The following is a 25,973-nucleotide window of genomic DNA, read 5'->3' as shown; positions in this document are numbered from 1 at the left end:
TCTCTGATTTCTCAGGCTAAAACTTCCAAAACTATGTTGAATAATAGTGGTGTGAGTGGGCAAATTTGTCATGTTCCTGATCTTACTGGAAATGGTTTCAGTTTTTCACCATTGAGAATGATGTTGGCTCTGGGTTTAACAGATATGGCCTTTATTATGGTGAGCTAAGTTCCCTCTATGCCTACCTGGACAGTTTTTATCATAAATGGGTGTTGTATTTTGTCAAAAGCTTTTCCTGTATCTATTGAGATAATCATATGGTTTTTCTTCTTCAGTTTGTTAATATGGTGTATCACATTGATTGATTTAAGTATATTTGAGTGTATTGATTTGAGTATTTTAAAAGTCCTTGCATTCCTGGGATAAACCCCACTTGATCATGGTGTATGATCCTTTTAAAGTGCTGCTAGTTTCTGTTTGCTAGTATGCTGCTGAGGAGTTTTGCATCTATGTTCATCATTGATATTGGCCTGTAGTTTTCTTTCTTTGTGAAATCTTTGTCTGGTTTTGGTATCAGGGTGATGGTGGTCTCATAGAATGAGTTTGGGAGTGTTCCTCCCTCTGCTATATTTTGGAAGAGTTTGAGAAGAATAGGTGTTAGCTCTTCTCTAAATGTTTGATAGATTTCGCCTGTGAAGCCATCTGGTCCTGGGCTTTTGTTGGTTGGAAGACTTTTAATCACAGTTTCAATTTCAGTGCTTGTGACTTGTCTGTTTCTATTTTCTATTTCTTCCTGGTTCAGTCTCAGAAGGTTGTGCTTTTGTAAGAATTTGTACATTTCTTCCAGGTGATCCATGTTATTGGCATATAGTTGTTTTTAGTAATCTTTGTGTATCTGCAGTGTCGGTTGTTACTTTTCCTTTTTCATTTCTAATTCTGTTGATTTGAGTCTTCTGTTTTTTCTTGATGAGTCTGGCTAATGGTTTATCAACTGTGCTTATCTTCTCAAAGAATTAGCTTTTAATTTTATTGAGCTTTGCTATCATTTCCTTCATTTCTTTTTCATTTATTTCTGATCTGATGTTTATCATTTCTTTTCTTCTGCTAACTTTGGCGTTTTTTCTTCTTCTTTCTCTAATTGCTTTAGGTGTAAGTTTAGATTGTTTATTTGAGATGTTTCTTGTTTCTTGAGGTAGGTTTGTATTGTGATAAATTTCCCTCTTTGAACTACTTTTGCTGCATCCCATAGGTGTTGGGCCATCTTGTTTTCATTGTCATTTGTGTGTAGGTATTTTTTGATTTCCTCTTTGATTTCTTCAGTGATCTCTTGGTTATTTAGTAACATATTGTTTAGCCTCCATGTGTTTTTGTTTTTTACTTTTTTCCCCCTGTAACTGATTTCTAATCTCATAGCATTGTGGTCAGAAAAGATGCTTGATATGATTTCAATTTTCTTAAATTTACTGAGGCTTTATTTGTGACCCACGATGTGATCTATCCTGGAGAATGTTCCATGTGCACTTGAGAAGAAACTGTAATCTGCTGTCTTTGGATAGAATGTCTTATAAATATCAATTAAATCTATCTCGTCTATTCTGTCATTTAAAGCTTGTGTTTCCTTATTAATTTTCTGTTTTTATGATCTGTCCATTTGTGTAACTGAGGTAGGTGTTCAAGTCCCCCACTCTTATTGTGTTACTGTCAATTTCCACTTTTATAGCTCTTAGCAGTTGCCTTATGTATTGAGGTGGTCCTATGTTGGGTACATAAATATTTATAATTGTTATAACATTTTCTTGGATTGATCCCTTGATCATTCTATAGTGTCCTTCCTGATCTTTGATAGAAGTCTTTATTTTAAAGTCTCTTTTGTCTGATATGAGGATTGCTACTCCAATTTTCTTTTGATTCCATTTGCATGGAATATCTTTTTCCATTCCCTCACTTTCAGTCTGTATGTGTCCCTAAGTCTGAAGTGGGTCTCTTGTCGACAGCATATATATATGGGTCTTCTTTTTGTATACAATCAGCCAGTCTATGTCTTTTGGTTGGAGCATTTAATTCATTTACATTTAAGGTAATTATCGATATGTATATTGCTATTACCATTTTTTAAATTGTTTTGGGTTTGTTATTGTAGGTCTTTTCCTTCTCTTGTGTTTCGTGCCTAGAGAAGTTCCTTTAGCATTTGTTGTAAACCTGGTTTGGTGGTGCTGAATTCACTTAGCTTTTGCTTGTCTGTAAAGGTTTATCTTGGTTGTAGGTTTTTCCCTTTCATCACTTTAAATATGTCCTGCCACTCACTTGTGGCTTGCGGAGTTTCTGCTGAAAGATCAACTGTTAACCTTATGGGGTTCCCTTGTATGTTATTTGTTGCTTTCCCTTGCTGCTTTTTTAAAAATTAATTAATGTATTCATTAATGAATGAATGAATGAATATTTTTCACTGCGTTGGGTCTTCGTTGCTGCACACAGGCTTTCTCCATTTGTGGCGAGTGGGGGCTACTCTTCATTGCAGTGTGCGGGCTTCTCATTGCCGTGGCTTCTCATGTTGTGGAGCACGGGCTCCAGTAGTTGTGGCTCACAAGCTGTAGAGCACAGGTTCAGTAGTTGTGGCACATGGGCTTAGTTGCTCCGCGTCATGTGGAATATTTCCAGACCAGGGCCGAACCCATGTCCCCTGCACTGGCAGGTGGATTCTTAACCACTGTGCCACCAAGGAAGTCCCTTGCTTGCTGCTGTTAATATTTTTTCTTTGTATTTAATTTTTGATAGTTTGATTAATATGTGTCTTGGCATATTTTTCCTTGGATTTATCCTGTATGGGACTCTGTGCTTCCTGGACTTGATTAACTATTTCTTTTCCCATATTAGGAAGTTTTCAACTATAATCTCTTCATATATTTTCTCAGTCCCTTTCTTTTCCTCTTCTTTTGCAACCCCTATAATTCAAATGTTGGTGTGTTTAATGCTATCCCAGAAGTCTCAGAGACTGTCCTCAATTCTTTTCATTCTTTTTCTTTTATTATCTTCCAGGTCACTTATCCGTTCTTCTGCCTCAATTATTCTGCTATTGATTCATTCTAGAGAATTTTTAATTTCATTTATTGTGTTGTTCATCAGTGTTTGTTTGCTCTTTAGTTCTAGGTCCTTGTTAAACGTTTCTTGTATTTTCTCCATTCTCTTTCCAAGATTTTGGATCATCTTTACTGTCATTACTCTGAATTCTTTATCAGGTAGCCTACCTGTTTCCTCTTCATTTGTTTGGTCTGGTGAGTTTTTACATTGCTCCTTCATCTGCTGCATATTTATCTGTCTTCCCATTTTGCTTAACTTACTGTATATGGGGGGGCTCCTTTTTGCTGGCTGCAGGTTCATAGTTCCCATTGTTTTTGGTGTCTGTGCCCATTGGGTAAGGTTTGTTCAGTGGCTTGTGTAGGCTTCCTGGTGGAGGGGACTGGTGCCTGTGTTCTGCTGGATGAGACTGGATTTTGTCTTTCTGGTGGGCAGGACCATGTCCGATGGTGTGTTTTGGGGTATCTGTGAACTTAGTATGATTTTAGGCAGCCTCTCTACTAATGTGTGGTGTTGTGTTCCTGTCTTGCTAGTTGTTTGGCATGGGTTGTCTAGCACTGGAACTTGCTGGTCATTGAGTAGAGCTGGGTCTCAGCTTTGAGATGGAGATCGCTGGGAGAGCTCTCACTGATTGACATTACATGGTGCCAGGAGGGCTCCAGTGGTCCAGTGTCCTGAACTTGGCTCTCCCACATCAGAGGCTCAGGCCTGACACCCAGATGGAGCACCAAGACCCTGTCAGCCCCACAGCGTAGATAACTGTGGTAAAAATCTGACTGGTAACTTGGATTTTTCTTTGCTGGGCGATTTATCTTTGCTGGGCGATTTATCTGAGCCAATTTCCCTTTTTCAGAAACATAGCAAGCCAAAAACAGAGACATCCAAGGTTTGAAGTGAAGACAGAGCTTTTTCACAAGGCTATCCTTTCTATTTTTATACCATGTTTTCTTTATTCATTCATCTGTCGATGGACATTTAGATTGTTTCCATATCTTGGCTATCATTAATAATGTTACAAAGAACATGGGAGTGCAGATATCTCTTCCAGATCCTGATTTCAATTCTTTTGGATATATACACCCAGAAGTGAGACTGCTGTATCATATGGTAGTACAATTTTTTCATTTTTTTAATTTAAGTATAGTTGATGTATAATATTACATAAATCACAGATGTACAACATTGTGATACACAATTTTTAAAGGTTTTATTCCATTTATAGCTACTACAAAATACTGGCTACTTTCCCTGCGTTGTATAATACATCCTTGTACCTTATTTATTTTATACATAATAGTTTGTACCTCTTAATCCCCTACTCCTATCGTGCCCTTCCCCCCCCTTCCCTTTCCCTAGTTTGTTCTCTATATCCATGTGTCTGTGGGGTTTTTTGTTACATTCACTAGTTTGTTTTATTTTTTAGATTCCATATATAAGTTATACCATACAGTATTTGTCTTTCTCTGTGTGACTTATTTCACTTAGCATAATGCCCTCCAAGTCCATCCATGTTCCTTCAAATGGCAACATTTCATTCATTTTTATGGCTGGGTAGTATTCCATTGTATATATACACCATATCTTCTTTATCTATTATTCTGCTGATGGGCACTTAGGTTGCTTCCATATCTTTGCAACTGTAAATAATGCTGCTGTGAACATTGAGGTGCATGTATCTTTTCAAATTCGTGGGGGGGGGGGGTATCTGATATATACCCAGGAATGAAATTGCTGGGTCATATGGTAGCTCTGTTTTTAGTTTTTTGAGAAACCACCACAAAGTTTTCCACAGTGGCTGCACCAATTTACATTTCTACTAACAGCGTCTGTGGGTTCTCTTTTCTCCACAATCTCCCCAATATTTGTTATTTGTGTTCTTTTTGATGATAGCCATTCTGACAAGTGTCAGGTAATATCTCACTGTGGCTTTAATTTCCATTTCTCTGATGATTAACTGTGTTGAGCATCTTTTCATGTGTGGTCATTCTATTTTAATATTTTGAGGAAACTCCATAGTGTTTTCCAGAATGGCTGTACCAATTTACAGGCCCACCAACAATGTGTAAGGTTTCGCTTTTCTTTATATCCTTGCCGATACTCGTTATCTTGTTGGGTTTTTTTTTTATAATACCCATTCTAAAAAGTGTGAGGCAATATCTCATTGTGGTTTTGCTTTGCATTTCTCTAATGATGAGTGATGTTGAGCACCTTTTCATATAGCTCTTGCTTTTTTGTATGTCTTCTTTTGAGACATGTCTATTCAAGAAACTAGTGTTGGGAAAACTGGATATCGACATGCAGAGAATAAAAATGGACCCTTATCTTATACCATACAAAAAAATCAGCTCAAAGGGGATTAAAGACTTAAGCATAATACCTGTAACTTTAAAATTCCAAGAAGGAAACACAGAGGGAAATCTTCCTGACTTCGATCTTGGCAATGATTTCTTGGATATGACATCAAAAGCATAGGCAACAAAAACAAAAATGGACAAATGGGACCACATCAAACTAAAAAACTTCTGTAGAGTAAAGGAAACAATCAACAAAATGACAAGGCAAACAACAGACTGGGAGCAAATATTTGTAAATCTTGTATCTGTTAAGGGGTTACAATGTATGAGGTACTCCTACAACTCAATAGCAAAATAATAATAATAATCCAATTTGAAAATGGACAAAGAAAAATAGACATGTCTGTTTTGTTAATTTTTAGTTTTATTATTCTTTGATCAGAGAATATTATCTGTATTATTTCTACTATTTTGAATTTGTATTTTTATTTGAAGTTCAGTTGTTGCAAATTTATCTAACCAACTGACAGGAACCTATATTCTCTGTTTAGAAGGTATATAATTCAATGTTTAATTTTTAATGTATTTTTTAAAATTTGAGGTTTTGTAAGTCCTATGTATTCTTTATTTTAATTTTTATTGGAGAATAGTTGATTTACAATGTTGTGTTAGTTTCAGGTGTACAGCAAAGTGAATTAGTAGTACATATACATATATCGACTCTTTTTTAGACTCTTTTCCCATATAGGTCATTACAGAGTATTGAGTAGAGTCCCCTGTGCTATACAGTTGGTCCATATTAGTTATCTATTTTATATATAGTAGTGTGTATCTGTCAGTCCAAATCTCCCAATTTATCCTTCTCCTGCCTTTTCCCCCTGGTAGCAATAAGTTTGTTTTCTACATCCATGACTCTATTTCTGTTTCGTAAATAAGTTCATTTGTACCATTTTTTTTAGATTCCACATATAAGCAATATCATATGACAGTTGTCTTCCTCTGTCTGATTTACTTCACTCAGTATGACAATGTCTAGGTCCATTCATGTTGCTCCAAATGACATTATATCAGTCTTTTCGATGGTTCAGTAATATTCCATTGTATATATGTACCACATCTTCTTTATCCATTCTTCTGTCGATGGACACTTAGGTTGCTTCCATGTCCTGGCTATTATAAGTAGTACTGCAATAAATATTGGGGTGCACCTATCCTTCTGAATTATGATTTTCTGTGGATATATGCACAGGAGTGGGATTGCTGGATCATATGGTAGCTCTACTTTTAGATTTTTAAGGAACCTCCATACTGTTCTCCAGAGTGGCTATACCAATGTAAATTCCCACTAACAGTGTATGAGGGTTCCCTATTCTCCACACCCTCTACATTTATTGTTTGTAGATTTTTTTTAATTTGCACTGGATCTAACAGTACTTTTATTTTTTTAATTAATTTTTATTGGAGTATAGTTGATTTACAATGTTGTGTTAGTTTCTGCTGTACAGAAAAGTGAAGCAGTTATACATATACACATATCCACTCTTTCTTAGATTCTTTTCCCATATAGGTCCTATTGTTTGCAGATTACTTTTTTAACATCTTTATTGGGGTATAATTGCTTTACAATGGTGTGTTAGTTTATGCTGTATAAAGAGTGAATCAGCTGTACATAAACATATACCCTTTTAAAGGACTGAACCAGGTAGAATTATAAAATATAAACAGACCTTTCACAAGTAATGAAATTGAAACCGTAATTAAAAATCTTCCAACAAACAAAAGTCCAGGACCAGATGGCTTCACAGGCAAATTCAATCAAACATTTAGAGAAGAGATAACAGCTACCCTTCTCAAACACTTCCAAAAGATTGCAGAGGGAGAAACACTCCCTAATTCACTCTACAAAATCACCATTACCCTGATACCAAAACCAGAAAAAGATATCACAAAAAAGAAAATTATAGACCAATATAACTGATGAACATAGATGTAAATATCCTTAACAAAATACTAGAAAACAGAATCCAACAACACATTAGAAGGATCATACACCATGATCACGTGGGATTTATCCCAGGGATGCACGGATTCTTCAGTATACACAAATCAAACAGTGTGATACACCATATTAACAAACTGAAAAATAAAAATCATATGACCATCTCAATAGATGCAGAAAAACCTTCTGACAAAATTCAACACCCATTTATGATAAAAAAAACTCTCCAGAAAATAGGCAAAAAGAGAACCTACCTCAACATAATAAAGGCCAAATATGACAAACCCACAGCAAGCATCATACTCAATGGTGAAAAACTGAAAGCATTTCCACTAAGACCAGGAAAAACACAAGGATGTCTACTCTCGCCACTATTATTCAACATAGTTTTGGAAGTCCTAACCATGGCAATCATAGAAGAAAAAGAAATAAAATGAATACAAATTGGAAAACTAAAATTCACTGTTTGCAAATGACATGATACTATTCATAGAAAATCCCAAATATGCCACCAGAAAACTACTAGAACTAACCAATGAATTTCGTAAGGTTGCAGGATACAAAGTTAATGCACAGAAATCTCTGGCATTCCTATAAACGAATAATGAAAAATCAGAAAGAGAAATTAAGGAAACAATCCCATTTACCATTGAAACAAAAAGAGTAAAATACCTAGGAATAAACCTGTGTAAGGAGGCAAAAGACTTGTACTCAGAAAAATATAAAACACTGCTGAAAGAAATCAAAGATGACATAAACAGATGGAGAAATATACCATGTTCTTGGATTGGAAGAATCAACATTGTGAAAATGAGTCTACTACCCAAAGCAATCTACAGATACAATGCCATCCCTATCAAACTACCAATGGCATTCTTCAAAGAATTAGAACAAAAAATTTTACAATTCGTATGGAAACATAAAGACCCTGAATAGCCAAAGCAATCTTGAGAAAGAAAAACGGAGCTGGAGGAATCAGACTCACAACTTCAAACTATACTGCAAAGCTACAGTAATCAACACAGTGTGGTACAGGCACAAAAACAGAAATATAGACCAATGGTACAGGATAGAATGCCCAGAGACAAACCCATGCACATATGGTCACCTAATTTACGACAACGGAGGCAAGAACATACAATGGAGAAAGGACAGCCTCTTCAATAAGTGGTGCTGGGAAAACTGGACAGCTACATGTAAAAGAATGAAATTAGAACACCACCTAATACTACACACAAAAATAAACTCAAAATGGATTAAATACCTAAATGTAAAACCAGACACTATAAAACTCTTAGAGGAAAACATAGGAAAAACACTCTTTGACATAAACCACAGCAAGATCTTTTTTGACCCACCTCCTAGAGTAATGGGAATAAAAACAAAAATAAACAAATGGGATTTAGTTAAACTTAAAAGCTTTTGCACAGCAAAGGAAACCATAAACAAGACAAAATGACAGCCCTCAGAATGGGAGAAAATATTTGCAAATGAAACAACAGACAATGGATTAATCTCCAAAATATACAAGCAGCTCATGGAGCTCAATATCAAAAAAGCAAACAATCCAATTAAAAAATGGGTGAAGGCTTAAATAGACATTTCACCAAGGAAGACATACAGATGGCCAAGAGGCACATGAAAAGATGTTCCACATAACTAATTGTTAGAGAAATGCAAATCAAAACTACAATGAGGTATCACCTCACACTGGTCAGAATGGCTATTATCAAAAAATCTAGAAACAATAAATGCTGGAAAGGGTGCGGTGAAAAGGGAAACCTCCTGCATTGTTGGTGGGAATGTAAATTGATACAACCACTATGGAAAACAGTATGGAGGTTTCTTAAAAAACTACAAATAGAACTATCATATAACCCAGCAATGCCACAACTGGGCATATACCCTGAGAAAACCATAATTCAAAAAGACACATGCACCACAATGTTCATTGCAGCACTATTTACAATAGCCAGGACATGGAACCAGCCTAAGTGTCCATCTGACAGCAGAATAGATAAAGAAGATGTGGCACATATACACAATGGTATATTACTCAGCCATAAAAAGAAACGAAATTGAGGTATTTGTAGTGAGGTGGATGGACCTAGAGTCTGTCATAGGAAGTAAAGTAAGGAAGTAAAGTAAGGAAGTCAGAAAGAGAAAAACAAATACCATATTCTAACAGGTATATATGAAATGTAGAAAAAAAATTGTACTGATGAACCTAGTTGCAGGGCAGGAATAAAGATGTAGACACAGGGAATAGACTTAGAAATGTCTACATAGAGATGTAGACATAGAGAGGACATGGGGTGGGAGGGGGAAGCTGGAGTGAAGTGAGAGTAACATCGACATATATACACTACTGAATGTAAAATAGTTATCTAGTGGGAAGCAGCAGCATAGCAGAGGGAGATCAGCTGGTTGCTTTGCAATGACCTAGAAGGGTGAGATAGGGATGGTGGGAGGGAAGCTCAAGAGGATGGGTATATGGGGACATATGTATGCATATGGCTGATTCACTTTGTTGTACAACAGAAACTAAAGTAGTATTGTGAAGCAATTATACTCCAATAAAGATCTATTAAAAAATAATAAAAGAGAGAGATCCAGAAGGAACAAATTAACATTTTTTTCATTCACCTCAAAAAATAGAGAGGGATGTGTACCAGATAGAAAATTAGTAAACAAGACAGTCATATCCTGCTTTCAACGAGCTTACATTATTTTGTTGTTGTTTAATGGGAACTTATATAACTGCTCCCTAAGTGCCAGGCATTGTCCTCAGAACAAATATTAACTCCTTTAGTCCTCACAAAACATTATGAAGTATTATTATTCCCATTTTACATATGAAGATACAACTGAAGGCTTGATTCAAGCCTCATCTGGACTATTGCAGCAACTTTCCAATGAGTCTTGCTGTCTTCAAACTTGCCCCTATCCATTCCATCTTCCACAATGCTGCCAAGTTGATCTTTCTAAAATTAAAACCAACCATATACTCTTTAAACTCTTCAGTGACTTTCCACTTAGAACAAAGTCCCAGTCTTTATCATGGTGAAAAACACCATTCATTTATGACCCCCACCTAACTCTGCAACCTATTGTTTGCCTCACTTTCTCTTTACATGGTCTTCTCTAGCTATGCTGAGCTGCTTTTGGTTATCCAAACTAGGAAGGAGTTTTCATGTCTCTAGGCCTTAGTACATACTTCTCTCTGATTTTCCTTTCTACCTTCCAACAGGTTTCCTGACTAGGATGCACATATCTTAAAAGACTCAACTTCAAGCTTTCCTTCTCAGTTACCCCTTCCTGACAATCTCTCAGTAGAATTGACCAGACTCTTTTTTTTTTTCCCATTATACCGGGTATTCCTATCAAAGCATCTGCAACACTTCTTTTGCATGAACTCTTTTAGGTATCTGTATCTCCTTACTAAATGATAAGATTATTGAAGTTAGGAACCAGACATATTTATTTCTGTTCATGGAGCTTCTGACATATTGTCTGAAACCATAGTATAATCAATAGATATTTATTTAACAAGTGAATATGTGAATAAATGAATCAATCAATAGATGAAGTAATTTAAATTTCTATGAATCAATCAATCAGTGAATCAATCAATAGATCAATTAATGTGAATTTTATGGAAACTTGACTTCTGCATGGAGTTTATAGTCCCTCTACAAGCTATGCTGAGTCAATAGACTTTCATCATCATGTTCTTTCTCAGGAGCCTAAAATGCTTCTGACCTGAATACATCAAATGACTACATGATAAAGAACTTCCAGGAGGAGGAGGAACCAAGATGGAGGAGTAGAAGGACGGGCTCTCACTCCCTCGTGCGAGAACACCAGAATCACAACTAACTTCTGGACAATCATCGACAGGAAGACACTGGAACTCACCAAAAAAGATACCCCACATCCAAAGACAAAGGAGAAGCCACAATGAGACGGTAGGAGGGGTGCAATCACAGTAAAATCAAATCCCATAACTGGTGGGTGGGTGACTCACAGACTGGCGAACAATTATACCACAGAAGTCCACCCACTGGAGTGAAGGTTCTGAGCCCCACGTCGGGCTTCCCAACCTGGGGGTCTGGCAATGGGAGGAGGAATTCCTAGAGAATCAGACTTTGAAGCCTAGTGGGAATTGACTGTAGGACTTCCACAGGACTGGGGGAAACAGAGACTCCACTCTTGGAGGGCACACACAAAGTAGTCTGTGCATCGTGACCCATGGGAAGGAGCAGTGATCCCAGCGGAGACTAAAACAGACCTACATGCTAGTGCTGGAGGGTCTCCTGCAGAGGTGGGGGGTGGCTCTGTTTCACCATGGGGACAAGGACACTGGCAGCAGAAGTTCTGGGAAGTACTCCTTGGCATGAGCCCTCCCAGAGTCTGTCATTAGCCCCACCAAAAAGCCAAGGTAGGCTCCAGTGTTGGGTTGCCTCAGGCCAAACAACCAACGGGGAGGGAACCCAGCCCCACCCATCAACAGTCTAGTGAATGAAAGTTTTACTGAGCTCTGCCCACCAGAGCAACAGTTAGTTCTACCCACCACCAGTCCCTCCCATCAAGCCTCTTAGATAGCCTCATCCACCAGAGGGCAGGCAGCAGAAGCAAGAAGAACTACAGTTCTGCAGCCTGTGCAACAAAAACCACATTCACAGAAAGACAGACAAGATGAAAACGCAGAGAGCTATATACCAGATGAAGGAACAAGATAAAACCCCAGAAAAACAACTAAATGAAGTGGAGATAGGCAACTTCCAGAAAAAGAATTCAGAATAATGATAGTGAAGATGATCCAGGACCTCGGAAAAAGAATGGAGGCAAAGATTGAGAAGATGCAAGAAATGTTTAAAAAAGATCTAGAAGAATTAAAGAACAAACAAACAGAGATGAACAATACAATAACTGAAGTGAAAACTACACTAGAAGGCATCAATAGCAGAATAACTGAGGCAGAAGAACGGATAAGTGACTTGGAAGACAGAATGGTGGAATTCACTGCTGCGGAACAGACTAAAGAAAAAAGAATGAAAAGAAATGAAGACAGCATAAGAGACCTCTGGGACGACATTAAGCGCAACAACATTGGCATTATAGGGGTCCCAGAAGGAGAAGAGAGAGAGAAAGGACCAGAGAAAATACTTGAAGAGATTATAGTCGAAAACTTCCCTAACATGGGAAAGGAAATAGCCACCCAAGTCCAGGAAGCGCAGCGAGTCCCATACAGGATAAACCCAAGGAGAAACACGCCGAGACAAATAGTAATCAAATTGGCAAAAATTAAAGACAAAGAAAAATTATTGAAAGCAACAAGGGAAAAATGACAAATAACATACAAGGGAACTCCCATAAGGTTAACAGCTGATTACGCAGCAGAAACACTACCAGCCAGAAGAGAGGGGCATGATATACTTAAAGTGATGAAAGGGAAGAACCTACAACCAAGATTACTCTCCCCGGCAAGGATCTCATTCAGATTCGATGGAGAAATCAAAAGCTTTACAAACAAGCAAAAGCTAAGAGAATTCAGCATCACCAAACCAGCTCTACAACAAATGCTAAAGGAACTTCTCTAAGTGGGAAACACAAGAGAAGAAAAGGACTTACAAAAATAAACCTAAAACAATTAAAAAAAGGGTAATAGGGACACACATATCGATAATTACCTTAAACGTGAATAGATTAAATGCTCCAACCAAAAGACACAGGCTGCTGAATGGATACAAAAACAAGACCCATATATATGCTGTCTACAAGAGACCCACTTCAGACCTAGGGACACGTACAGACTGAAAGTGAGGGGATGGAAAAAGATATTCCATGCAAATGGAAATCAAAAGAAAGCTGGAGTAGCTATACTCATATCAGATAAAATAGACATTAAATTAAAGAATGTTGCAAGAGACAAGGAAGGACACTGTGTAATGATCAAGGGATCAATCCAAGAAGAAGATATAACAATTATAACTATATATGCACCCAACATAGGAGCATCTCAATACATAAGGCAACTGCTAACAGCTCTAAAAGAGGAAATCGACAGTAACACAATAATAGTGGGGGGCTTTAACACCTCACTTAAACCAATGGACAGATCATCCAAAATGAAAATAAATAAGGAAACAGAAGCTTTAAATGACACAATAGACCAGATAGATTTAATTGATATGTATAGGACATTCCATCCAAAAACAGCAGATTACACTTTCTTCTCAAGTGAGCATGGAACATTCTCCAGGATAGATCACATCTTGGGTCACAAATCAAGCCTCAGTAAATTTAAGAAAATTAAAATCATATCAAGCATCTTTTCTGACCACAACACTATGAGATTAGAACAGGGAAAAAAACGTAAAAAACAAAAACACATGGAGGCTAAACAATACGTTAATAAATAACCAAGAGATCACTGAAGAAATCAAAGAGGAAATCAAAAAAATACTTAGACAAAAGACAATGAAAACGCGATGATCAAAAACCTATGGGATGCAGCAAAAGCAGTTCTACGAGGGAAGTTTATAGCTATACAAACCTACTTCAAGAAACAAGAAAAATCTCAAGTAAACAATCAACATTACACCTAAAGGAACTAGAGAAAGAAGAACAAACAAAGTCCAAAGTTAGCAGAAGGAAAGAAATCATGAAGATCAGAGCAGAAATAAATGAAATAGAAACAAAGAAAACAATAGCCAAGATCAATAAACTAAAAGCTGGTTCTTTGAGAAGATAAACAAAATTGATAAACCATTAGCCAGACTCATCAAGAAAAAGAGGGAGAGGACTCAAAACAATAAAATTAGAAATGAAAAAGGAAAAGTTACAACAGACACTGCAGAAATACAAAGCGTCCTAAAAGACTACTACAAGCAACTGTAAGCCAAGAAAATGGACAAATTCTTAGAAAGGTATAACCTTCCAAGACTGAACCAGGAAGAAACAGAAAATATGAACAGACAAATCACAAGTAATGAAATTGAAATTGTGATTAAAAATCTTCCAACAAACAAAAGTCCAGGACCAGATGGCTTCACAGGTGAATTCTATCAAACATTTAGAGAAGAGCTAACACCCATCCTTCTCAAACTCTTCCAAAAAATTGCAGAAGGAACACTCCCAAACTCATTTTATGAATCCACCATCACCCTGATACCAAAACCAGACAAACATACTATAAAGAAAGAAAATTACAGACCAATATCACTGATGAATATAGATGCAAAAATCCTCAACAACATACTAGCAAACAGAATTCAACAACACATTAAAATGATCATACACAATGATCAAGTGGGATTTATCCCAGGGATGAAAGGATTCTTCAATATATGAAAATCAATCAATGTGATACACCATATTAACTAATTGAAGTATAAGAACCACATGATCATCTCAATAGAGGCAGAAAAAGCTTTTGACAAAATTCAACACCCATTTATGATAAAAACTCTCCAGAAAGTGGGCATAGAGGGAACCTACCTCAACATAATAAAGGCCACATACGACAAACCCACAGCAAACCTCATTCTCAATGGCGAAAAACTGAAACCATTTTCTCTAAGATCAGAAATGAGACAAGGATGTCCACTCTCACCACTATTATTCAACATAGTTTTGGAAGTCCTAACCACGGCAATCAGAGAAGAAAAATAAAAGGAATACAAATTGGAACAGAAGAAGTAAAACTGTCACTGTTTGCAGATGACATGATACTATACATAGATAATCCTAAAAATGCCACCCAAAAAATACTAGAGCTAATCAATGAATTTGGTAAAGTTGCAGGATACAAAATTAATGCACAGAAATCTCTTGCATTGCTATACACTAATGATGATAAATCTGAAAGAGAAATTATGAAAACACTCCCATTTACCACTGCAACACAAAGAATAAAATACCTTGGAATAAACCTACCTAGGGAGACAAAAGACCTGTATGCAGAAAACTATAAGACACTGATGAAAGAAATTAAAGATGATACCAACAGATGGAGAGATATACCATTTTCTTGGATTGGAAGAATCAGTATTATGAAAATGACTATACTACCCAAAGCAATCTATAGATTCAATGCAATCCCTATCAAATTACCAATGGCATTTTTTACAGAACTAGAACAAATCATCTTAAAATTTGTATGGAGACAAAAGACCCCAAATAGCCAAAGCAGTCTTGAGGGAAAAAACGGAGCAGGAGGAATCAGACTCCGTGACTTCAGACAATACTACAAAGCTACAGTAATCAAGACAATAAGGTATTGGCACAAAAACAGAAACAGATTAATGGAACAAGATAGAAAGCCCCGAGATAAACCCATGCACCTATGGTCAACTAATCTATGACAAAGGAGGCAAAGATATACAAGGGAGAAAAGACAGTCTCTTCAAAAAGTGGTGCTGGGAAAACTGGACAGCTACATGTAAAAGAATGAAATTAGAACACTCCCTAACACCATACACAAAAATAAACTCAAAATGGATTCGAGACCTAAATGTAAGACGGGTCACTATAAAACTCTTAGTGGAAAACATAGGAAGAACAACTCTTTGACATAAATCACAGCAGGATCTTTTTTGATCCACCTCCTAGAGTAATGGAAATAAAAACATAAATAAACAAATGGGACCTAATGAAACTTCAAATTTTGCACAGCAAAGGAAACCATAAACAAGATGAAAAGACAACCCTCAAAATGGGAGAAAATATTTGCAAATGAATCAACGGACAAAGGATTAATCCAAAATATATAAACAGCTCATGCAGCTCAGTATTAAGGAAAGAAACACCCCAATCCAAAAATGTGCAGAAGACCTAAATAGACATTTCTCCAAAGAAGACATACAGATGGCCAAGAAGCACATGAAAAGCTGCTCAACATCACTAATTATTAGAGAAATGCAAATCAACACTACAATGAGGTATTACCTCACACCAGGTAGAATGGGCATCATCAGAAAATCTACAAACAACAAAAGCTGGAGAGGGTGCGGAGAAAAGGGAACTCTCTTGCACTGTTGGTGGGAATGTAAATTGATACAGCCACTATGGAGAAAAGTATGGAGGTTCCTTAAAAAACTAAAAATAGAATTACCATATGATCCAGCAATACCACTACTGGGCATATACCCCGAGAAAACCATAATTCAAAAAGAGACATGTACCCCAATGTTCATTGCAGCACTATTTACAATAGCCAGGTCATGGAAGCAACCTAAATGCCCATCGACAGACGAATGGATAAAGAAGTTGTGATACATATATACAATGGAATATTACTCAGCCATAAAAAGGAACGAAATTGAGTCATTAGTTGAGACGTGGTTGGATCTAGAGACTGTCATACAGAGTAAGTCAGAAAGAGAAAAACAAATATCGCATATTAACGCATGTATGTGGAACCTTGAAAACTGGTACAGATGAACTGGTTAGCAGGGTAGAAGTTGAGACACAGATGTAGAGGACAAACATATGGACACCAAGGGGGGGAAACCCCGGTGGGCTGGGGATGGTGGTGTGCTGAATTGGGTGATTGGGATTGACATGTATACACTGATGTGTATAAAACTGATGACTATTAAGAACCTGCAGTATAAACAAACAAAAGAATTTCCATAATACTAATTGCCTTTTGTTAAGTGTTTCTTATGTTCTAGGCACATTGCTTATCACTTTCCATATAAACTGTTTTATCTCCTTAAGCCCATTTCTTAATCTACAAAATTATTATGTGTTTCATAGGTCTATTATAAAGGTAAATGAGCTAATCTATATATCTATGGATATATATTCCCCCCAAAAAAAACAGATAAGGCACAGTGTATTCTACCTGAAATTTAGACCTAATCCTGAGATCTATAGGCTTGTTCTGATTCTATTTAAAACCCTTAAAATAATTCCATGAATTTGCATATTTCTTTATCTTCAAGTGTCTTTCATACTCAGTATATAATTTGGTTCTTACAATGCCCATATGCAGTACTTAGAGTGGGGATTATTGTTCACCATTTCACAAACAGGAAGAGGTTAATAGACATACTACAATAATAAGGCAAGTTTGTGACATAGCCAAGCCTAGAACCCAGATCTCCCCACAGGGCATTTGCGTTTTTTATATTGGGGCCATTTATGATAAAGTCTCATATTCTAAAATTTGTGTCATTTAAATGAGCACATTTGGTACAACTCTCTTGTGTGAAACTCATAAAAAGTTTTTGAAATTAAATCCCACTGCTTGGCTTCTGTTCATACAGAACATTTTTTTCTTGTTTTTAAGCCTTCAAAGTTTCTTCACCCTCATCTTGAGGAAGAGTTCTACATTTTCCCCATTGTTTACAATTAGTATGTCATCATACAGCTGGAAGTTTCAGGTGACGTTAACTGCCAACCAAGTCTGCCAACTTCTTAACAATGCCCAGTGTGGCATCTTTTGGGGTTTGTAAGAAATAATTTTTAATTGCTCAACTTTGAACAATGCACTGAGGATAATCATGCCTCCTGAGCCTGGACAAACCTCCAGACACAAAGCTGTTAGAAGTGTTCTGTAAGTTCCTTTATAAACCATTCAAAAGTTAAAACCCTAGACCCTTAGTAGTCACACCATAGCCCTTTTCTTTAATATGTTTCAAATGGAAAATATTTGAATTTGGAGGGAAAGAATGACTTTACAGTATTTAGTCTGAACCACCTCTAGAAGGAGGCATTCATTGATTCATTCTTTATTTCAACAAATATTTATGGGGTACCTGCTGTACCCTAGCACTGCTGGACCTGGGATAAAGCATTTAATAATCTTACTGCATGTTACATTAATTAGGGTTCCCTTCCTTTATTCTAAACTTATAGCTTATATTGTTACCAATGTATTGTCATAGGCAAGATGGAACATTTGTCTCAAACCTTAATTTGTTTTTTCAATCTGGTATTCACAGATATTTTCAAAGTTAATAAGGCAGTGTTGTGGGTTCCCTTTAGTGATCATTCATTAAGGTGTTTTTCTTATATTTCTTCTTTTACTGATCCCTAGTTTTCAAAGGCAAATTCTTGCCTTTGTACTTGACAGCAAGGGCCAAATACAGAGACGCACTTGGGTACTGTGCAATTACAAGAAATAAATATTTCGCGTGAATTTTTAAAAAAGAAAAAGATGTGCTCTTTTTGTCTGGGATCAACCTCAAAGAATCACAGGTGGGAAGAACATTTTTTCAATTGAAGATGAGCACATCATATTGCAATGTTAAGACAAATTTCCTTATAAATCTGTTTAAAGACTATTATGAGTTGTTTGGCTAGTCAGTCCTCTCTGGAACCTCATCTCCCTTTTTTTCTGCTAACACATGGTTCAGGTCTACCTCGTAACATAAAGGAAAAGGTGAAGGCAGAATTGTTACTTGCTAAATGAAGATTATAATTTTGTGCATAATTTCATACAGGCACCCAAAGACTATGATGAGGAATTGCTTATACTACAGTCAGCCATTTGGAAAACACTACACACCCTTTCTTTTGCTCATCCTCTGATTGAGGATCTTTCAAGAGTGCATCAGAAGCAGTTACTGAAGAGGTCTTCTGCTAGTCACAATCTTTCCGAAACAGAGAAATGTATTCCCACCAGCTTAGTCCGCAACCCCTGCCTCTTTCCCTTTGCCCACAGTAACTCCTGCTGTTCAGTCTTTGAAGGGCTTCATTTGACTGTTAGGATACCTCCCTACGCTAAGCTACAGAATCCACAAATGTTTCCTTTTTTTTACCTTAACCCAGGTCTTTCCTGACACCCTTTTACTAGGACTTAACATAACTTCCTTAGCTGTCTTCCATATACAGGAAAGATATTTATCACACACTATCAAAAAAGAATGCTTTGAATAGGAACAGTTTCTCTAGAACCAAGGGTGTCATAACTGGAATGGGCCTTAGAAATGGTCTGTACAGTAAAAAAGAAAAAAAAACTGAGCCCCAGAAAGTTGAAGTGACTTGCCCAAAGTCAGGCAGCTTGTAAGGTGTCCACTCTTTCGTTAGGTCCTCCCTTTTATCCAATTTCAGAAATGACACATTAGGGATGCATTCAGTGGTTATAAGGCTGACTGAAGTTAAGTACGCTCATAAGAACTCATTCTTTATCCTAAATATTACTGTTTTCTAATTGGCAGGGAAACAAGCTCCAGCTAAAGATAGATGTCTCAATAAAGTGGTAACAATATCATGTCACTCTGAGTTACCCAAAGACCTGGACAAAATCCTGCTCAGTACCAGCTTTGATACATTTGCCCTCAAAGCAAGCATCAAGCAACAGACCATATGGATAATTTCTAAAAGTCAGTGACCTGGAAGCAATAAACCCTGAGTTTCCTATCCATCTCTGTCTCTAATTAATTGTGTGACCTTTAGTCAATTCACTTCATTGCTTTAGGCTACAATTTTCTCATTTATAAAATATAGGAACCAATTTATGTGAATGTGTTTGGAGAAGCAAAAATAGCTAACAATGATAATATTTATTGAAACTTACCATGTGCCAGGCACTATTATAAGCATATCCATGGGCGTTTCCGCAGAGCTGGAACTCCCGGCTCGGGGGGGTCTCTTCCCTCCGCAGTCACAGGACTGCCCCGGAGCCCGAGGAGAGGGCGGCCTCACGGAAGCTGCCAGCTCTGGAGGGGCCCCGGCGGCCGAAGGCACGACAGTCGTGGGGACGGCGGGCCAGAGTCATTGTACCTAGGGGGGAGGAGGAAGATGGCAGAAGAGTAAGACGCGGAGATCACCTTTCTCCCCACAGATACACCAGAAATACATCTACACGTGGAACAACTCCTACAGAACACCCACTGAGCACTGGCAGAAGACCTCAGACCTCCCAAAAGGCAAGAAACTCCCCACGTACCTGGGAAGGGCAAAAGAAAAAAGAATAAACAGAGACAAAAGGATAGGGACGGTACCTGCACCAGCAGGAGGGAGCTGTGAAGGAGGAAAGGTTTCCACACACTAGGAAGCCCCTTCTCGGGCAGAGACTGCGGGTGGCGGAGGGGGAAAGCTTCAGAGCCGCAGAGGAGAGCGCAGCAACAGGGATGCGGAGGGCAAAGCGGAGAGATTCCCGCACAGAGAATCAGGGCCGACCGGCACTCACCAGCCCGAGAGGCTCGTCTGCTCACCCACCGGCGTGGGGTGGGGGGTGGCTGGGAGCTGAGGCTCGGGCTTTGGAGGTAAGCTCCCAGGGAGAGGACTGGGGTTGGCGGCGTGAACACTGCCTGATGGGGTCAGTGCACCACGGCTAGACGGGAGGGAGTCCGGGAAAAAGCCTGGACCTGCTGAAGAGGCAAAAGACTTTTTCTTCCCTCTTTGTTTCCTGGTGCGCGAGGAGAGGGGATTAAGAGCGCTGCTTAAAGGAGCTGCAGAGACGGGCGCGAGCCGCGGCTAAAAGCGCGGACCCCAGAGACGGGCATGAGACGCTAAGGCTGCTGCTGCCGCCACCAAGAAGCCTGTGTGCGAGCACAGGTCACTCTGCACACCCCTCTTCCGGGGAGCCTGTGCAGCCCGCCACTGCCAGGGTCCCGTGATCCAGGGACAACTTCCCCGGGAGAATGCACGGCGTGCCTCAGGCTGATGCAACGTCACGCCGGTTTCTGCCGCCGCAGGCTCGTCCCGGATCCGTGCCCCTCCCTCCCCCTGGCCTGAGTGAGCCACAGCCCCCGAATCAGCGGCTCCTTTAACCCCGTCCTGTCAGAGCGAAGAACAGACGCCCTCTGGCGACCTAAACGCAGAGGCGGGGCCAAATCCAAAGCTGAACCCCGGGAGCTGTGAGAAGAGAAGGGGAAGAGAAGAGAAAGGGAAGAGAAAGGGAAGTCTCTCCCAGCAGCCTCAGGAGCAGCGGTTTAAATCTCCACAATCAACTTGATGTACCTGCATCTGTGGAATACCTGAATAGACAACAAATCATCCCAAGTTGAGGAAGTGGACTTTGAGAAAAAGATATATTATTTTTCCCTTTTTCCACTTTTTGTGAGTGTGTATGTGTATGCTTCTGTGTGAGATTTTCTCTGTACAGCTTTGCTTTCTCCATTTCTCCTGGGTTCTGTCCGACCGTTTTTTTTTTCTTTAAAAAAATTTTTCTCTGAATAATTATTTTTTATTTCTTATTTTAATAACAAGTTTTTTATCTTACCTTATTTTATTTTATCCTATATCTTTCTTTCTTTCTACTTTTTCTCCCTTTCATTCTGAGCCGTGTGGATGAAAGGCGCTTGGTGCTGCAGCCAGCACTCAGTGCTGTGCCTCTGAGGTGGCAGAGCCAACGTCAGGACACTGGTCCACAAGAGACTTCCAAGCTCCACGTAATATCAAATGGCGAAAATCTCCCAGAGACCTCCATCTCAACGCCAAGACCAAGCTTCACTCAACGACCAGCAAGCTACAGTGCTGGACACCCTATGCCAAACAACTAGCAAGACAGGAACACAACCCCACCCATTACCAGAGAGGCTGCCTAAAATCATAATAAGGCCACAGACACCCCAAAACACACCATCAGACATGGACCTGCCCACCAGAAAGACAAGATCCACCCTCATCCACCAGAACACAGGCACTAGTCCCCTCCACCAGGAAGCCTACACAAACCACTGAACCAACCTTAGCCACTGGGGACAGACACCAAAAACAACGGGAACTACGAACCTGCAGCCTGCAAAAAGGATACCCCCAAAACAGTAAGATAAGCAAAATGAGAAGACAGAAAAACAGCAGATGAAGGAGCAAGGTAAAAACCCACCAGACCTGACAAATGAAGAGGAAATAGGCAGTCTACCAGAAAAAGAATTCAGAATAATGATAGTAAAGATGATACAAAATCTTGGAAATAGAACAGAGAAAATGCAAGAAACATTTAACAAGGACCTAGAAGAACTAACGAGGAAACAAGCAACGATGAACAACACAATAAATGAAATTAAAAATACTCTAGATGGGATCAACAGCAGAATAACTGAGGCAGAAGAACAGATAAGTGACCTGGAAGATAAAATAGTGAAAATAACTACTGCAGAGCAGAATAAAGAAAAAAGAATGAAAAGAACTGTGGACAGTCTCAGAGACCTCTGGGACAACATTAAACGCACCAACATTCGAATTATAGGGGTCTCAGAAGAAGACGAGAAAAAGAAAGGGACTGAGAAAACATTTGAAGAGATTATAGTTGAAAACTTCCCTAATATGGGAAAGGAAATAGTTAATCAAGTCCAGGAAGCACAGAGAGTCCCATACAGGATAAATCCAAGGAGAAATAGGCCAAGACACATATTAATCAAACTATCAAAAATTAAACACAAAGAAAACATATTAAAAGCAGCAAGGAAAAAACAACAAATAACACACAAGGGAATCGCAATAAGGCTACCAGCTGATCTACCAGCAGAAACTCTGCAAACCAGGAGGGAGTGGCAGGACATATTTAAAGTGATGAAGGAGAAAAACCTACAACCAAGATTACTCTACAAAGCAAGGATCTCATTCAGATTTTATGGAGAAATTAAAACCTTTACAGACAAGCAAAAGCTAAGAGAGTTCAGCACCACCAAACCAGCTTTACAACAAATGCTAAAGGAACTTCTCTAGGCAAGAAACACAAGAGAAGAAAAAGACCTACAATAACAAACCCAAAACAATTAAGAAAATGGGAATAGGAACATATATATCGATAATTACCTTAAATGTAAATGGAATAAATGCTCCCACCAAAAGACACAGACTGGCTGAATGGATACAAAAACAAGACCCACATATATGCTGTCTACAAGAGACCCACTTCAGACCTAGGGACATATATAGACTGAAATTGAGGGGATGGAAAAAGATATTCTGTGCAAATGGAAATCAAAAGAAAGCTGGAGGAGCAATTCTCATATCAGACAAAACAGACTTTAAAATAAAGACTATTACAAGAGACAAAGAAGCGCACTACATAATGATCAAGGGATCAACCCAAGAAGAAGATATAACAATTGTAAATATTTATGAACCCAACATAGGAGCACCTCAATACATACGGTAAATACTAACAGCCATAAAAGGAGAAACAGACAGTAACACATTCATAGTAATGGACATTAACACCCCACTTTCACCCATGGACAGATCATCCAAAATGAAAATAAATAAGGAAACACAAGCTTTAAATGATACATTAAACAAGATGGACTTAATTGATATTTATAGGACATTCCATCCAAAAACAGCAGAATACACATTTTTCTCAAGTGCTCATCGAACATTCTCCAAGATAGATCATATCTTGGGTCACAAATCAAGCCTTGGTAAATTTAAGAAAATTGAAATTGAATTAAGTATCTTTTCCGACTACAACGCTATGAGACTAGATATCAATTACAGGAAAAGATCTGTAAAAAATACAAACACATGAAGGCTAAACAATACACTACTTAATAACAAAGTGATCACTGAAGAAATCAAAGAGGAAATCAAAAAGTACCTAGAAAGAAATGACACTGGAGACATGACGACCCAAACCTATGCAATGCAGCAAAAGCGGTTCTAAGAGGGAAGTTTAGAGCAATACAATCCTACCTTAAGAAACACGAAACATCTCGAATAAACCACCTAACCTTGCACCTAAAGCAATTAGACAAAGAAGAAAAAAAACCCCAAAGTTAGCAGAAGGAAAGAAATCATAAAGATCAGATCAGAAATAAATGAAAAAGAAATGAAGTAAACAATAGCAAAGATCAATATAACTAAAAGCTGGTTCTTTGAGAAGATAAACAAAGTGATAAACCATTAGCCAGACTCATCAAGAAAAAAAGGGAGAAGACTCAAATCAATAGAATGAGAAATGAAAAAGGAGAAGTAACAACTGACACTGCAGAAAAACAAAAGATCATAAGAGATTACTACAAGCAACTCTATGCCAATAAAATGGACAACCTGGAAGAAATGGACAACTTCTTAGAAATGCACAACCTGCCGAGACTGAATCAGGAAGAAATGGAAATTATGAACAGACCAATCACAAGCACTGAAATTGAAACTGTGATTTAAAATCTTCCAACAAACAAAAGCCCAGGAACAGAAGGTTTCACAGGCGAATCCTATCAAACGATTAGAGAAGAGCTAACACCTATCTTTATCAAAGTCTTCCAAAATATACCAGAGGGAAACACACTCCCAAACTAATTGACGAGGCCACCATCACCCTGATACCAAAACCAGACAAAGATGTCACAAAGAAAGAAAACTACAGGCCAATATCAATGATGAACATAGATGCAAAAATCCTCAACAAAATACTAGCAAACAGAATCCAACAGCACATTAAAAGAATCATACACCATGATCAAGTGGGGTTTATTCCAGGAATGCAAGGGTTCTACAATATACGCTAATCAATCAACATGATACACCATATTAAAAAACTGAAGGAGAAAACCATATGATCATCTAAACAGATGTAGAGAAAGCTTTCGAAAAAATTCAACACCCATTTATGATAAAAACCCTCCAGAAAGTAGGCATAGAGGGAATTTTCCTCAACATAATATAGGCCATATATGACAAACCCACAGCCAACATCATCCTCAATGGTGAAAAACTGAAACCATTTCCACTAAGATCAGGAACAAGACAAGGTTGCCCACTCTCACCACTCTTATTCAACATAGTTTTGGAAATTTTAGCCACAGCAATCAGAGAAGAAAAGGAAATAAAAGGAATCCAAATCGGAAAAGAAGAAGTAAAGCTGTCACTGTTTGCAGATGACATGATACTATGCATAGTGTATCCTAAAGATGCTACCAGAAAACTACTAGAGCTAATCAATGACTTTGGTAAAGTAGCAGGATACAAAATTAATGCACAGAAATCTCTTGCATTCCTATACACTAATGATGAAAAATCTGAAAGAGAAATTAGGGAAACACTCCCATTTATCATTGCAACAAAAAGAATAAAATATCTACAAATAAACCTACCTAAGGAGACAAAAGACCAGTATGCATAAAATTATAAGACACTGATGGAAGAAATTAAAGATGATACAAATAGATGGAGAGATATACCATGTTCTTGGATTGGAAGAATCAACATTGTGAAAATGACTCTACTACCCAAAGCAATCTACAGATTCGATGCAATCCCTATCAAACTACCACTGGCATTTTTCACAGAATTAGAACAAAAAATTTCACAATTTGTATGGAAACACAAAAGACCCTGAATAGCCAAAGGAATGTTGAAAATGAAAAACAGAGCTGGAGCAATCAGGCTCCCTGACTTCAGATTATACTACAAATCTATAGTAATCAAAACAGTATGGTACTAGCACAAAAACAGAAATATAGGTCAATGGAATAGGATAGCAAGCCCAGAGATAAACCCACGCACATATGGTCACCTTATCTTTGATAAAGGAGGCAGGAATGTACAGTGGAGAAAGGATAGCCTCTTCAATAAGTGGTGCTGGGAAAACTGGACAGGTACATTTAAAAGTATGAGATTAGAACACTCCCTAACACCATACACAAAAATAAGCTCAAAATGGATTAGAGACCTAAATGTAAGGCCAGAAACAAACTCTTAAAGGAAAACATAGGCAGAACACTCTATGACATAAATCACAGCAAGATCCTTTATGACCC

The 25,973-nt window shown here is 38.1% G+C and overlaps 1 long non-coding RNA gene across 1 annotated transcript in view; it reads right to left on the bottom strand.

Annotated features, from left to right (window-relative positions):
• LOC141277554 (uncharacterized) overlaps positions 1-25,973 on the bottom strand; it is a 304,528-nt gene that overhangs the window by 172,875 nt on the left and 105,680 nt on the right. The window contains exon 3 of the long non-coding RNA XR_012329127.1: positions 19,841-20,046. This is a non-coding gene — a long non-coding RNA (uncharacterized lncRNA). The remainder of the gene's footprint in view (positions 1-19,840; positions 20,047-25,973) is intronic.

Source organism: Tursiops truncatus, chromosome X (genome assembly GCF_011762595.2).
Source record: "Tursiops truncatus isolate mTurTru1 chromosome X, mTurTru1.mat.Y, whole genome shotgun sequence".
NCBI classification, from domain to species: Eukaryota; Metazoa; Chordata; class Mammalia; order Artiodactyla; family Delphinidae; genus Tursiops; species Tursiops truncatus.
The sequence above is the reverse complement of the archived record's forward strand: the minus strand, read 5'-3'. Positions and strand labels throughout refer to the sequence as shown.